The sequence below is a fragment of the Sander lucioperca genome, chromosome 6 (genome assembly GCF_008315115.2).
Source record: "Sander lucioperca isolate FBNREF2018 chromosome 6, SLUC_FBN_1.2, whole genome shotgun sequence".
Classification (NCBI taxonomy): Eukaryota; Metazoa; Chordata; class Actinopteri; order Perciformes; family Percidae; genus Sander; species Sander lucioperca.
The window spans coordinates 15,474,001-15,490,504 of NC_050178.1; the positions used below are offsets into that span (position 1 = coordinate 15,474,001).

General features: G+C 40.4%; 1 protein-coding gene across 3 annotated transcripts in view; it reads right to left on the bottom strand.

Annotated features, from left to right (window-relative positions):
• plxnb1b (plexin b1b) overlaps window positions 1-16,504 on the bottom strand; it is a 195,492-nt gene that overhangs the window by 84,963 nt on the left and 94,025 nt on the right. The window lies entirely within an intron of this gene.

The window sequence follows — 16,504 nt, forward strand, 5'->3', positions numbered from 1 at the left end:
CAGAGTACTTTGTTGTTGAATGTATCCAAAACTGACCCAGTATGTCAAAGTGAATTTATTTAAGCTGCTGAATGTTTTATCATTCTTCTACAAATTGTAATCTTTATATTGTATTCAGGAGATAGCTGCAGAATGGGAAAACCTGTTATTTTAACTTGGGAGCCATGATGGTTATTACCATTAGCCACACTACAAAAAGAATCCTAAATTAGCTTTTTTTTCATTGTGTTACATATTTCTAGCAGATCATTGGCAAAGGTTTTACAGAAGTGTCATCTGCTCTAGTCAGCGCTTCATAGGTACTTTGAATAACAGACTTCACAACATTGCTTCTGGAGAGGTTTTAGCTGCACAGCTGTTACTTATAAAGTGTGAGATTTACATTTCTTATAAAAAGATCTGAGTGTGGAAATCAAAACCGATTGCTGGCCCATAGACTGTAAATCATTCTGATTTTATCTGCCTCACAAAAAGTGATTTATGATAAAAGATTGTGAGTCACTATTTTAAAGTTAGAGATAACTGTGCAGAAGTAGCAGTAGTTAGTCTGCCCGCTGGAGCTGGAGCGTGCAGCTGGCTGCTTGACAAGAAGTAATTTATAGAAAAACACCCAAAAATCACCGACCGTCTAAAAGAACACATTCCTCCTCGCCTGATGAACTTGACAGACAGGGCGAGTAGAGGGAATCATCACCCTGTGCTCTCCTCTGGAAAACATCCTTCCAGAAATCAAGACCGAGTCCCTCAGTCTCCCTGATCAGGACCTTTTAAGGGATTGAAGTCCCTCAATGACATGACAGTGGGCTTGTCTCAGTGGTCAGAGGAGAGCCACTTGTTGCTGCAGAGGAGCTGGGTGGGTAAAGGAAGTTCCCATGGTTATTAAATTTTATGGCCCTCAAGAAATCACCCTGGGGTGACAGAGGTTGAGCCTGGATACAAGTCAGAACGGATATCCGGGTCCCAGGGATCACCTCATACGTTTGAGTAGAACTCTTTGACCAAAGTGTGCATAGATCTCCTTTTTCCTCATCATGAATCAGTGTTGCTCTCTATGTTAAGGTTCTGTTCATTGGGCTGAGGTCACATGTGACGGCAGCCACAAAAGGACAATTCCTGCATTATTTGAGTTTTTTCTGTTTTACATTTCACTATTTTCATGTTTTTTTCATTTTGGCATAATCCGACATTTAACGCTCATCAACATTCATTCAAAACACACAGCAATTAAGAAATGATTAAAGAAAATAAGTTAACATTATTTTTTGATATTCATACTCATGTTCAGGAGCACAACAGCCAAGATAAAATGAAACTTTAAATAAAAGCTAAGCTGTAACTCTTTGATGACACTGGGATCTGCCTTCTGCCTCATCATTCAAGTCAGTAGACAAACCAAAACAAGATGTTTCTACCTAGAGTCTAGAATCTGGGAAATAAAATATGACAATACAATTTAAAGACACTATCCCACTTTAAAATAGTGTCTTCTTTTTATTGGCAGCAGTGTCAAAATATGAGACATAAGAAATGAGCAACAACTCCAATCACACTGCAATAGTCCTTTGCATCATGCCACATGATAAAGGGGCATGTCTGTGGTGGAATTAAATGTTAAGTGGCATAAATGGGAGCAAGTAGCAAGTCATCAGGGCTATCATAAACAGTCATAGCTGCCAGACAGGAAGCTATTAAATCTGTAGAGTTTATCTGGATCGTAACTCAGATGCAGACAGATGCAGCTGGCAGCACACACATCATAAAGTATCTAAAGCAATAACGTTTGAATGCACTCAAGCAGAGAAGCAGAAGCAATAATGCTTCCATGTTCAATTCTGGCCAGGGACATTGGTTGCATGCGTGTTTTTATTACTGAAAGAATAAGTTTACTCTGTAAACAAAACATTTTATTGTCTCAGGGCATGAAATCTATTTTAAAAAGCCAGTTTAAAACAATTTATTTATTATTGAAAAATTAGACCGCTTTTGTTGTCATGTTTACATTGAAGTGATGATCCTGGGGGTAGCTCACCTGGTTGAGCTTGTCCCCATATACTAAGGGTTCTTACCGCAGCAGTACGGGTTCCAGTCCGACCCATCACTTTGCTGTATGTCGTTCCCTCTTTCTCCATCCACCTTTCCTGTCAATCTAGAGCTGTACTATAACATAAAGGCAAAAAACCTGATGATCCTTGCTCTTTCCTGAAAGTATTAGTTATGTTTGTATTCAGAGAACTAATATGTGTGGGAGTGTTTCTGTTTGGTGTTTGTTGCAGATGTGCTGTGTACACATGCATGGTGGAACCTCGAACCTCTGCATCACAGTGTGTGTGTGTGTGTGTGTGTGTGTGTGTGTGTCTGTGAGCGCGCTAAGAGCAGTCACTGTGGATGGCAACTGACCAATATTTTCACAGAATAGAAGGGTGGGGACACACAGCTTATCATTACCAACCTAATAGTGTTAATTTCGTCAGACGATACGAGACTAAATATGTTCGTCAACGACCTTTTTTTCCATGACTAAGATGAGACAATGACGAGACTACACCAATGTCCAAAAACGCTGACTAACACTAAATTAACATGTATTATTGTTGACTAAAAAAGACCAGACTAAAATGTTTTGCATGAAATAAAAACTAAGATAAAATCTCTCTTCATTTTCATCTACAATCGTCTATACTTTTTCATCATGAGATAGAACTAGTGCAGTAGCCTTCTGGTAGCTGTGCCAAGAAAAATCTCATCATCATTCCCAATCTTGCAGAGACGGAGAGCGTAGGTTTATGTAAGGAGATAACATGGACACAGGCTAATTATTGCTAACTAAAATGCTAGTTAACATTAGTAATTAAACTTAAACAGCTAATGTAAGTCAAAACTGCCTGCGAGCTTCTCCTGTACTATACGGTAATTCCTCTACTATGCGACAGTAAGTCGCGTGGTTATGACACAATTGTTAGCCTATTTTTATAAACGTCTGCTACGGAGCCATAACGTGAGATACAAGGTAATGGAGCCTTTTATACATTGTCGTGTTTCTTTAGAAATAAACAATGGACAAAAAAAGTCTTTAAATGCTTCAGATGTAAAGTTATTCGCTGTCAAAGTGACGTCAAAATGAATGGCAGTCAATGGAATGCTAACGTCGGGTGATCGTTTGGTAGATCCTAAAATGGCGCCATAGGAGGTTCGAGTTCTGAAGCGAAGCTTACCCCCTTGATTTATACCTACGCTGGTGGTCGCGACACTAGTTGCAGTCTTCTCCTGAACAGAGGTGGCGCTAATGAGGAAAGGCTACCGACTTTGCTCTTTCTACGGACTAGAAAAAGAAGAAAAAGATAAACAACCGCAAAACTGGCAGCAGCATTGACGTCAATGCTTCGATTTGATTCAATGACCTACTGACTACGTCAGATCAAGCCTTTCATTCACCATAAAATAACTCATCTTAACCCAGTAAGTTTACAAAAGAGACTTGCAGTCACTCTGAGAGTCCTGGCATCCGGTTGACCAGGAGCTCATTCATGCTTCCTGTTTCGGCTTTGTCGCGCGCTGCAAGTATATTTTGTCAGGTCATTATGACATTTAACCAATATTTGAGATGTGTGAAACACTATTTGACTGAAATGGTTATCAGAAATAATCTCAGAAATAATTTATTTAAAAAAAGACTAAAACTTGACTAAGATACCTTGAGTTCTCTTTTGACTAAAACTAGACTAAAATGACAAGCTTTTAGTCGACTAAAACTTGACTAACAAAAAAAGATATGTGAATGACTAAATATGACTAAAACTAACAAGGACATTTGGCACAGACTAAGACTAAATTAAAAATAGGTGACAAAATTAACACTACAACCTAACACACTGAGACACACTCTTGGACACTGCATTTAACTGCTTGTGAGTGGTTTAGAGAGTTCAAAAATGATAAAACATCAGTCCCAAAGACAGCAGGAAGAGACACTAGCCAGAGGTGGAGCCTTGATGTCAGAAGTGAAACACAAGAGCAGAATGGGCTCTGAGGAGAGAGACATTAGAGAGGAGGGAGACACCATATTGATATGTGACACCAATAAAACAAACAGGGAAACTCTATGAAAGTAAGCATTTCTCCGTCATCAGCAGGAGGCGCGGAGCATTTTAGCAGCTGAAGTAAAACTCAGTGTATAGCTCTGCTGTTCCACCAGGAGCTCGGTGGGCAGGGCAGTAGTTATCCAGAGGCGAGAGAGAGAATTAACCAAACATAACCTTTGACATTGGTTTGCTCTGGCCCTGCCCACAGCAGATCCTGGGCCAATTATGGACACAAGTGCGTGGCTACTGGCCTTGTTGGACCAACGCTTCCACAATGTCAGCCATCTTGTGCCTACATAAGTGGACATCGAGGACCAGTTGACTGGTTAGTATGTATCATGATTTGTTTTGTGACGATTTTTGAAATTGATTATTTTCCCCAGAATCAAATTTATTTTTTCTTCCAATGATTAACCTAACTATTTTCAGTTTATACAATACCGCTACATCATATTCGTTTCCAGCAAAACAGACGGAAAGCAGAACATGCAGAAAATCCATGTTATGTACTTCTTTACAAATTAAATAAATGTCAGACTTACTGACTGACATGTGATGTGCATTCTTTTTAGAAAATCAGTTTTTAGAAATGACTCATGATATATTGTCTCTAGAAGTGTATTATTCAACTTTTGTTTTTGTTAAAGAAGGAAAAGAAAATCGCAATACTCAATACTATCTAATCGCAACACTTCTAGAATCGCAATAAATGAAAATCGCAATACAACTCAAATCGGCACCCACGTATTGTGAAAGAATCGATTCGGGACAAAAGCATATCGTCCCAGCCCTATGGCTGGTATATCCTGCAGACAGCTTTGCAGCTCTTTAGTGGATTTTTTCGGCCATTATTTTCTTTTCTTCACTTTCTATTGGTGGAAGAAAAGCTGTCCTCAACAACAGAGGAGCCTGAGCATTGTAAATAGTGACGACACAACACTGTCCTCTGACAACAGTGAGCGTTGTTTAAATTATTTTCTATTCCAGTATTATTGGATGGAAATGTGTAAAAACGATAGAGATACTGTAACTTTCTTATCATCATTTATAGCCACATCATATAATTATTGATATGATTTAATGTGTCATTATATGATACATGAAACATTCCTCAGGAAGCAAACAGAAGCTCCAGTCGGTTTGTCTCAGCTCGGTTTGTCTCAGCATATGTGAGAGCCAATGTGAGTGTGCAACTTTGTGTTGGTGCACATTTGTGTTATTGTGAGGCAATGCCTTCACAGGCAAATTATAGCTTGTGTTTTGACATGCTGATTATGGCAGGGAGAGCTATGCACACATTATCAGAAAGAATGCAGAAACTGAGAGACAGAGAGGAAAAGTAAGGACAGGAACTATTTTTTCCTATCTTCCTCTTTTTTATTACAAGTTAGACATCAGCAGCAGCAATGGGCCTATAGGCAGCTGGAAAAGAGAGCTACCACTGCCTCGACATACAGTTGGAAATACAGAACACAACAACAGTGAACACTTGAATAACAACATGGTGAGCAGGAACTTTCTTATACACCACATGCTGAGTTGCAATGTTTAATGGGTGAAAAGCACTGAAGCAAAAGTATGAGTACAAAAACATGAGACTAAATTATTCAGCAAGTCATCAGAGTCCCTGATGCACATTTCTTTTCATATACACTGCCACTGTATTTCTGATTAGCCACGGATACAACCTTTACTATTACGTCAAAAGTAAAACTGAATTTTGAAGCAGGGTCAGAATCAGGCTCTCATTGACAAGCTCTTCATTGCCAACATATACTGTAGATCAGTGATGTTACTAGGTACGCGTCCTACGTCTCTGACACAGTCAAATCCAAAAGTACACATTAACTTACTATCCATCATATTTTTTCCCTGACAATGCTACAACAAATTTGTGTTGAAAACACAGAAATAAACAAAAGAAACCTCAAAACCACTAAATGTGCACACAGTTCTTATTAAACCTATTTGACCACACACACATTCTTATTAAACCTATTTGACCGAGCGCGTGCGTGCGCACGGTCCCACACACACCCACACAGTCCTGAAGGTGACATGGACAATTGTTTTTTTAAAGCGTGAGAACACATTATGTGACTGATAGACACAATCATACACATGTTCAAAAGAAATGTACAGTGACATTTGGCTTTCAACACCTTGGTTAATAGAACTATGCCTACACACATCACATCACTGTGATGAGTACTGAACTCTTAAAATGATTTCTATGATTGATGCAGCCCTAGTCTATATCCACGATGAGGACTATAGTTAACTGCTCCTCAGATCTCTGCAGGGTAAATCCAGACAGCTAGCTAGACTATCTATCCAATCTGAGTTTTCTGTTGCATGACTAAAACAACTTTTGAACGTACACGTTCCACCAAAACAAGTTCCCTCCTGAGGCTATTTTGCTGTGGCACAGTGGCTCTTACCAGCTTAGCGCTGCCCACGACGATTGCGATTGGTTTAAAAAAATTCCAATAAACCAGAGCACATTTTCTCCCATCCCTGAATGCTGTATGGACTAGCCAGACCCTGTGGCTGTGCTTTCTAACATGATGTCATTGTGCTAACCGAGCAACGTTAGCCTTTACAACAGAGCCGCTTCAATACACTTGTTAGATAATGTTTCATTACAGAGTTCTCTGTTGATTTGGGTTTGTCACTGTGTGCTAGTGGTGGAAAATGAATGTAAACAAAGTGGCATGCAAGAAATGCAATGCGCCATGGCCTAGGTCCCCTTCAAGGCCAGGCCAATGTTGGAAGTCCCTCTAGTGGACAGAATGTGTAACAACAATCACATGCTTATATAGTGGCATTGATGATGCATAAGCATGAGTAGTGTAGTACATATTAATTACAGGCTGCATTTGAGCAAACAATTTATTAAATTTGATTGGTATTCTAGAGGAAGGATAGACAGCTCTACTGTCAACTACTAACAGAAGATTAAAAGGCTTATTTAGCATTTTCTTTTTGTAATAATTTTGCTCTCAGTGTCCGCAGCGCTGTGGAGATAGGTCAGGCAATGTGAGACTACCCACGAGGTAACAAAAATTAAACGTGAGAGGGGGTGTCACGTGACCGAATGGCGGGGTAGACGCTTAGACATAGGGCTCTGTATTGTACTAATGTATTTATCCTTTTAGAGATACCTAGCCAGAGATATTTGTGCTTAGTCTGGAGGAGAAACATTGTGGAAGCCAAAGATGTTGAAAAACATAACATCTGCGGCCTGTGGAGATATTAAGAAGCATATTGACCCCAGTGGAACAGCGGCTGTGACGGGCCAAGATAGCACTGCTGCAAAGCCCGGAGAAGATGTACAACAGGCTGGTGGTGCAACGCAGGCGGACTGTTAAAATATTTGCAGCACTGGAGGGGATTACGGCCAATCTAGAGGGTCGGAAGGAAATTCGGTGCTCCATCGTTTTGATGGAGTCAAAACTCTTAGTCCTAATCACCAGAATGGATTCAGTTGAGAACCGTGTGGAAAGTATCAAGGCCACCGAGAAGGAAAGATGGGATAATCCAGCTGCGAGCAAGAAAAAGGTGGATATGCTTTGGGAAAAAATTTAAGATTTTAAAATTAGGAGGGCTTACATTGTATTTATTTGTATATATCCAGGACCCACTCAATTTGCCCGGGACTCACTTAACTGAATTGAAAAATCAGGGACAATTTTTTAAACCCAGCCCTAGGTGGAACAGTTACATTTCCTATAAATTCTTCACAATAAAAGTCCTCCGTTATTTTATCATTTGAAAGCTTTTATTATGAAGCAGTAAAATCTGAAAATGTTGGGTCTTCATCAGCAAAAAGTAACTCGACTCCTATAAGCAGGGGCGCAACTACCCAGTGTCAGAGGGGTATGCAGCAACAATTTTGCCCCTCCACAAAAAAAATACAAGTAAATAAATAAGTGTGCCGGACATCATCATGTATGGGGTTTAAATAATAAAGGTTTATTTTAAAGTATATCAGCCACTGTAAGCCTAGCATAATTATAAATAATTATATGGTATATATGTATAAATGTACTTTATTTTCATTACAATAAATAAATCATCATTGATGGCATTCGAGCATATGCGTTGCAGATGTTTAAATTTGCGATCTGATTTGTTTACTACATCCCCGCTGTCAGACATAGGCTAATTGTTACATTTCCCACATGTGCCGGGTTATGATACAGAAATGCATTTTTCATTCGCATATAACAAAACATGTTAAATTATTTCGATTTAGCATTAGAAGTAATCAGACTTCATCTGTAAGCAACACTAACGTTAAAGTGCAAAATGAAACAAGTGTGAGGAGGACTCGGAGCTTGAACTGGTCATTTAGTTTTGTGTGGTCTAGAACTCCTACCTGATGTCATCACTGGTCTCATCTCTACTTGATGCCAAAACAAAAAACAAAAGTGTTGCATTTATAATTTTGTTCAGTGTACATTGGCAAAAGGGCAAAGCGAACCTGAAGTGTGTTGTGTTTACAATGCACAGAAACTGCAACACGGACTTGAAGTGAACCTTACTCAGACCACCTCCTGAAGAGGTATGAGTATGGTTTGTTTCTGGAGGGGTCCGAGTCCCTTTGGAGTGTTCACATATGCGCAAAAAATGCTGACTAATAGGTCTGAGTTATTTTGGAGGGCTGAAACAGACCAAGTGTGAAAACGCTGTAAGATGTTTTAGGATCTCAGCAGTTAACGTGGTAAGTAAAATGCTAACTAAAATTCTGAAGCTTAAAATCAAGTCCTGATTTTAAAATCTACTAGGGCTGCAACTAACGATTATTTTAATAATTGATTAATCTGTCGATTATTTTTTCGATTAATCGATGAATCGGATAAAAAAAAAACAACATTAATTTACATCAACTCAATACATACTTACATACTTGTTGTTTTAGTTAATAGTTGTGTAAAGGTAAGTAACCCAAAGAGCGCGCACACACACACACACACACACACACACACGTTCACTTGAAGCTTATTCATTAAATTATTACCATCATTGTAGTAAGTGCAAGTTAAGTTCATTTGTACACCACATTTAAACACAGCTTAAGATGACCAAGTGCTGTAAAAGAACTTTAAAATGAAATTAAAAAGTACAACACACAAATATATTTGTCAACAATAACTGATATGGGACAAAGCACAGAATATATACATGACAATAGATTGAAAAATGAATGGGCCAAAAAAGGCGAGTGAATAAAAACGTGTCTTTAGTCCTGCTTTACTACTGTTATTAACGAGCTAACGCTAGCTTGTCATGCTAGTCAGCTGGATAACGAGTAAATACCACACCAGCACCAGAAGAGGGACGTTACTCCTCACTTCAAAACGGAACAAAAGTAGGTTTGTGTAGTGACTTTACCCTGCTGTTGAACTCCCTTCCTCCTCATCAAGGACTCCACCATGTTTACGTTTTAGGTGCTGAATCATCACCGTGGTGCGCCCATGCCATGCCGTGTCGCTTTTGCTTATCTTGCAATTAACACGTTTTCAATTTATTTAGTGTGAAATGCTCTCACACCTTGGATGACTTAGGTCATACTGATTTCTCTGCCTCCGCCATGTGTTTCAGAACAATGTTAAGGGTCTCTCCGGTCTCTCCGTGTTTCCTCTACTCCGCTCTGCTCTTTTTTTTCTTTCGCTCCGCACGGCACTCAACTCAATTGCTTTTATCTCCGCGACTGAGTGGCGTGTCGCGCGACACAACGAATCGATAATGAAATTCGTTGCCAACTTTTTTAATAATCAAATTTTATCGATTTTATCGATTCATTGTTGCAGCCCTGAAATCTACACATCATTGAGAGTACACCTGGTTCACACACACGCGCCAGATCCTCCAGCCAGCCCTGGCTCACCTCCACCTGGGTTTCTTTGCGCCTCACCAGATAAAGTGCTGGTTCAGGGCTTGTATTTCAGCTGGTCTAACCTGCTGTGAAGGCGCACTCCCTCTGTCTTATCGTTTGTTTGATGTGGTGTGCGAAAGCCAGAAGCTGCTCCATATTCATGACTAGTCACAGGAGAGGGTACCAGACACACACCCCTCAGGCCTTGAAAGCTTGTTAATAATGCTACTTGGCCTTGCAGTACAGGATTTCATGCTGTCGCACAATGCTGACTCTGAGAATTGAACCAATAGTGCAGCTGCAAAATGAAGTGTGATTGGTTCAAGTTTCTTAGCAACAGAGAGGGAGATAGTATCCTCAGTAACATCAACATTAAAACTCCACTTTCCTATCTCTTCCTGTGTGTGGGGATCTCAAGACCCAGTCAGCAGACACACCAAACACCAAGCCAAACTCTCAATTCATTTTTATTAATGCTTACTCGCTCAGTGTTGTAAGTCTTACTAAAACAGCTACCCCTTAGCTTAATTCCTGTTTGTTTCAGAGTCTGACAAAAAACTGTTTATGAGCTACTCTAAGACCACTAAGCCATATGTCTCCAAATTTGACATGAAGCTAGCTGTGCACACTGGGATTGACTGTAACTATGATATATCAAAGATGGCTGCAAAGATAGGCCACTACAGACAAAATAAATCCGGTGTAGATGGCACTATAGCGATTGCAGTTTGGGTCTGTATCTGCTGGTCAGTCAGTCCGACACTTTTGTCTAGACTGAAATATCTCAAAAACTATTGTATGGATTGCTATGAAATATTATATATTATGCGACAAGCTCGGGCCGAGAGGGTTAATCATGAGGCAATATAAATTTGGCAATATTCTGACACCTTTATTTGTCAGGTATTTAATTTGCTGAATTAGCGAGGATTAAGTATTTTTGGTATTATTGCTTCTCAGTAAACATCTCTAAAAGTGAAAGGTGGAAATAAATAGGGCTGAACCGAACAGTTCAAAGCTTGATTTAGAACGTCAACATTTTAATTGTAAATCAATTTTTTTAACACTTTCTATGAAAGCCATGTCTATAATGCATTATAAGCACATACGGCTTTGTTAAACTCTTTAAAAGCTTGTCAAAAATGGCATTCTGTACAGTCCTAAAAATGAAGCAAAGGTGACCATCACACGCTCTGTTGTTGTCAGTTGATTGTGGCTTTTTATGGCCTAGCCTTAGTTCACAGTTAATAATTTCATCAAGCACAAAACTCTTAAAGGGGTGATAGAATGATTATATAGGGTATTTCACACTGTTCCTTAAGGTCTCTTAATAGGGTATGTAACATTGGTTGGGCTGAAAATGGCCCGGGTGCTATTCTATGGGCCCTAATGCTACCCTGTGGAATGGCCGATTTTGGAACGAGAGCTTTTCTTCCAAATATGGTATGCTCATGAATATTTAGATGAGCTGCGCGCTGATTGGTTGAGTGAAGCACATACACACACAGTGGAGACGAGACAGCAGGTCTCATATTTCAGACACTGCAATGTTATACATTGTTCGTCTGCTATTTCATTACTAAATTCACTTCTGAGACTTTTTTTATGCGAGAGATCAACTATGTAAAGCTCAAATATGGGCCGTTTTACGAAAATTGATGGCTAATTGCAAATTTGGTAAGACGGTGTCAGACTTCAGGAGCTCCACACAGTCTGACGAGAGAGGGCAGCCCGCGGCGCTCCATACCCAGGGCAAAGCCGTTTATGGGTTACTGAACTACCATATACTACCCATATTTGAGCTTTACATAGTTGATTTCTCGCATAAAAAGTCTCAGAAGTGAATTTAGTAATGAAATAGCAGACGAACAATGTATAACATTTCTGAGATCTGCGCGACCTATTCAGAAGATTAAGCTGATCTCAGGTCAGTGGTGTATGTAAATTTTGGGGCGTGACAAAGGTAGAGACTAGAGCCAAATAAGGTACAGCCACAGAGTTGATGTCAACTATGAGCTTTGTTGAGATTTGCCCGTTTCCAGCAGAAGTTTCAAATTGAGAGATTTGCATAGGAAAGGGATGTCAATGGGACTTTGAGGTACTATGTATGCCTATTTTACCCACCAAACTGTCGTAATTCAACTATGACAAGGTAAACTCGGTTTTGCATTCTATCACCCCTTTAAGCATTGGAGAGAAAGAGATATCCACTCTCCTGGAGCAAAGACTGGCATCACAGCACAAAACAAGCTATTATTAAAATTAGTAGTGAAATAGGGACAGCAGCCAGGAAGCCACAGGCAGACGGATGGATGTTATGAGAGATAGAGGAAGGGCAGGCTCACTTTCAGGGGAGAGGTGGACATTTTAGACAAGATGCACAAAAAGAAAGAATATGAATATGGAAGAAATGACCACAATGGCACACATGAACACAATATGTAATTTTGGGACTGTCAACTTTGATTATCGTGGAGGACTTCCAGCCCGCGAACATGTGAGGACGCTTACTTACTGAGCTCCTCACTTGAAGTGCTAAAATCACCAACTTAAACGTACAATATGTAACTTTCTGCCGCTAGGGGTCTCTCAACCAAAACAATGGATTGTAAACAGTAAGACGTTTGATGACGTTGGGAAGTTGCGTGGAATTATGGGAGTTTTTATTGCTAAACACCAAAGCCAGAGTGATAGAGAAAGACAGAGTGGCGACACTCCCATTGGACTCCGTTGTACGCTTTTTGCCGCCTACTTCCGGGGTATGCAGTCTCGCATAGTTCCAAACAATCCATTCACGGCGTCGGACATCATCCATTTTCATTGCTGGCCGTCGAGTAACTTCTGAGGTAAGTTGATTGAATAGCTACCTCTTTTGAATTGTCAACTGTCTATATTTGATCAGAGGCCTTTTATGATGCATATACTGATATTTATTTGTATGTGTGCACAGCGTAATTATATATATTTTTATCTTGGTAGCCGACCGATTGCCTGCTAGTTTGTTAGCTCGTTTGTTAGCTTGACTTCGCCAGCTGTGAAGGTATCGCTACACCAACAATTACGAAGTTCAGTGTTGAATCTCTGACAACTTTTATTTAGTGAGTTATTGATGTTGGATTACTAGAATCATTTAGGTTGATTAAGGACGGGTTTTATTTAGGTTTTATCTGCTGAACCTGACGGTGTTAGCTAGTCAGCTGAGTACTGTGTGTCTAGAAATAAGGTTGCGTTTGTTTAATTATACCCTTATACCTAGCTGGTGCTGGCGACGGCTGCTGGTGGTGGTTGCTGGCTGCTGAAATACTGAAGGCTGCGGACTGTGTGTCGGGGATGGAGAGGCCAAATACATCCATGGCAACCAGTAAGGTGTTTGGCAGTGGACTAGATGCTATGACCTTAGGTGAGGAAGTCTGCTGTGTTGAAATTGCCTTCTTAGTCTGACTCTTGCTGCCAAGGTACCCCTTATCACGGTTGTTTACCTTCCTCTCAGCCCTGATGCACTTTGATTGAATCCTTAACCTCAGCCTGATATATGTGGAGGATATTTTTTGTTAATTAATCACTTATACTATTCCCCCCTGTTCCTTCACTTTGTTCTTGTTTTTCAAGTAAGATAGACAGCACACCTGTTCACACATTTGTTGTTCTTTTTCCACTCATGACTAACATTGTTTTATTTATTGATACCCCCAGGCTCTACTTCGTTGCTCTTATTCATACTTGTTCCCACTTGTTTTTTGTTCCCAAACCTCAGCCTGACATATGTGGAGAGGATTTGTTTTATTAAACACTCAGCATCTCAAACACTAACCCCCAAAACCCCCTGGCTCCAGCTTTACATGCTGCATTCTCCTTTGCAGCGTGCGGATGTTAGGCAGTAGAATCTGCATTTGCTGAAGGGTTTTATAACCAGTGGTGCCAGCGGTAAATCTTATTTGTATTGCTTTTTTTTTAATCGTCTCCTTTCCCCACTGTATTCCTTTCTTTTTCTGTACTTGTTCTTGTTGTGTCAATCATTGTTTAATAAAAAATACATTTCATTTATTCACCAACAAGTGTAATGACTTGTTATTCTTTAATATATGTGATACTTTGCAGGGCTCCAGACTAACTTTTTGCCTTGGTCGCACTGGTGCGCCTAACTTTTTTTATTTAGGTGCACCAGCACAAAATTTAGGTGCACCCAAATTTTTCCTTGCATCGCCATTAACGCCACAATTTCAAGGTTTTATCACGCTCCATATACATTCATATATATATATATATATTATGTCAATTATTTTAAACAAGAATAAGTAGTTGGTACATTTTATTTATTTGAAGCACAATTATACTGTAGGCTACTCAAAGTCTTATAGCGGGTCCCCCCTTGCTGTCAAATGCCCCTCAGATGGCCAACACCTGTAATCTGGCCTTCTTCCCCTTTGGCCTTGGCTAAACCAGCTTGCCACACTCCCTAGCATCAAAATTCTCCAAACTGGGCCCAGCACACTGATTCTTATTAGATCTTCCACTAGTCCAGGACTATAAATCATATCTCTGTATTTTCCGGCTGAATGGCGATACACAATATATATCTCTATCTCTATATATATGTATATATTTTCACAAAGTGGGCTAAACGTTCAGTTCAAGCCACTTTTCACAAGCTCTTTTATTAAAACAGATGTGATTAAAATAAAATGCAAAGACAGGGTTTCCTGCCCAATTTGAAAATATACAGCTGCAACACATGTAAATATCTGAAATAAATAGCCTGGGATATATTTAAAAAAATATCTCTGAGAAAGCTCCTTCACTTGTTTTCAACAACAATAACAGACCCGGATAGCCCAGTAGCTCATATAGGGAGAGAGGGTGAGTACGATGGACTGAAGCGTATGCTACTCACAGAGTACGGTCCAGCACGGGTCGAATGCACTTTGGCGGGTCAGCGGCGTTACATACGCCTTGTGTATGAAATGTCTGTATCATCCCTGGCTGCGCTGCATTTTTATGAACTATGATATTCTGGCCATGGGTCACATCTCTCGCCCAGGTCCAGCAGGTTCCGTCTCACACGCTATTACTCAACGAACTGAAGTTAGTTCCATTCCATCCAATAACTTCTTCTGTTTTTTTTCGCCGTGGCGGCCGCAATAACAGAGAGTTACCAGCGGAAACACTGGTACCAATACAGGTTTCCCTCTCATACTTAAGATACAGCTGTGTTAATAACAATTACAACGGTAGACAAATGTCAGCAGTTTGGACAGGCGGCGCTGTGCCTGTCTGCATGTTGCAGGTGGGCCGTGTGTGAGTGAATGGGGGCGGGGCTGCGCGGAGGAGAGATCCAAACACAGGCACGGCTTTACAGAAGAAATGGGTCACGTAACGCAACATTAAACCATATCGATATAAACAACATCGCTTCGTTAGTGGAGAGGCAGCGGATGCGAGGACGTTAGGTGCACCGGTGCGACCTAGGAAAAATCTTAGTCGCACCCTTACAAATTTTGGTCGCATATGCGACCAAATTGGTCGCACTCTAGAGCCCTGCTTTGTGTATGGCTTAGTCTTAAAATTATCATGGTTGTGTGGTCAACTCCTGCCTCATCAGAAGAAGTGGGCTGGACACTAAATGCTGAATGGACTGTTGCTACTCTGCTTTCTCAATCGCTCTCTGACCACGGGTAAGTGAATCGGAATTACAAGCAAAATCAAGGAAAATACAATAGTCCAGATGTGCAAAAAAGAACATCTTGAATCATCTTTGATTTAAAAAAAGATGTAGTAAGGTTAAGGTTAACCATTGTGTTGTCCTTCGGGTCCCCGGGACTTAGTTTATTTTTGACGTTTTTGCATTGGCCTGGCATTGCGCTTCAGGTCCCCCGGTGACCCTCGCGTACTATGTGATGTCATTTAACGTGAACTGGCACGGGGTCCAGACATGTCAGAACAAACGCGTTTGGACATGCTAATATAAAATGTAAATAAACTAAACAAGCCCCCGTGACACGAAGGACAATACAAGACAGTAGCCTAGTGCTACCCATGCTAACATGGATGTGAAGCTTTCGCCCCAAAACTTAAAAACGTATACATAGCTTTCAGTTGTCACCTTACCACTCCAAATGTAAAACTGACATTTACAAATATGCAATAACAATCAAACAAGTACATAGGTATGTGTTTTTATTTAGATTTACCATTCAATATCGCAATCGTTGCTGTCAGTCCCATAGTAGAACATGACAGCGCTGCGTATGTTTGGAACTATACAGGCTTACATGAACCACGTGACCACCCCGCTAGCGAGATCACAACTCTTACTATCTCTATGGCTCTGACCAAACACTATCGTCGATTAGAATGCATCTGTTCACCGACGAGTTTACCCATTCAAGTTTATTCACGTTACGTTTAGTAACATTTATTCATGTCATGCTAGTCCGGGCAGACGGGGTTTGTTGTAACGCTAGCTAGATACTCAACGAGGCTGAGAGACGGGTGTGGGTGAGGATTGCAGGGAGAATCTCCAGGACGGCGAGAACATCTCCCAGCT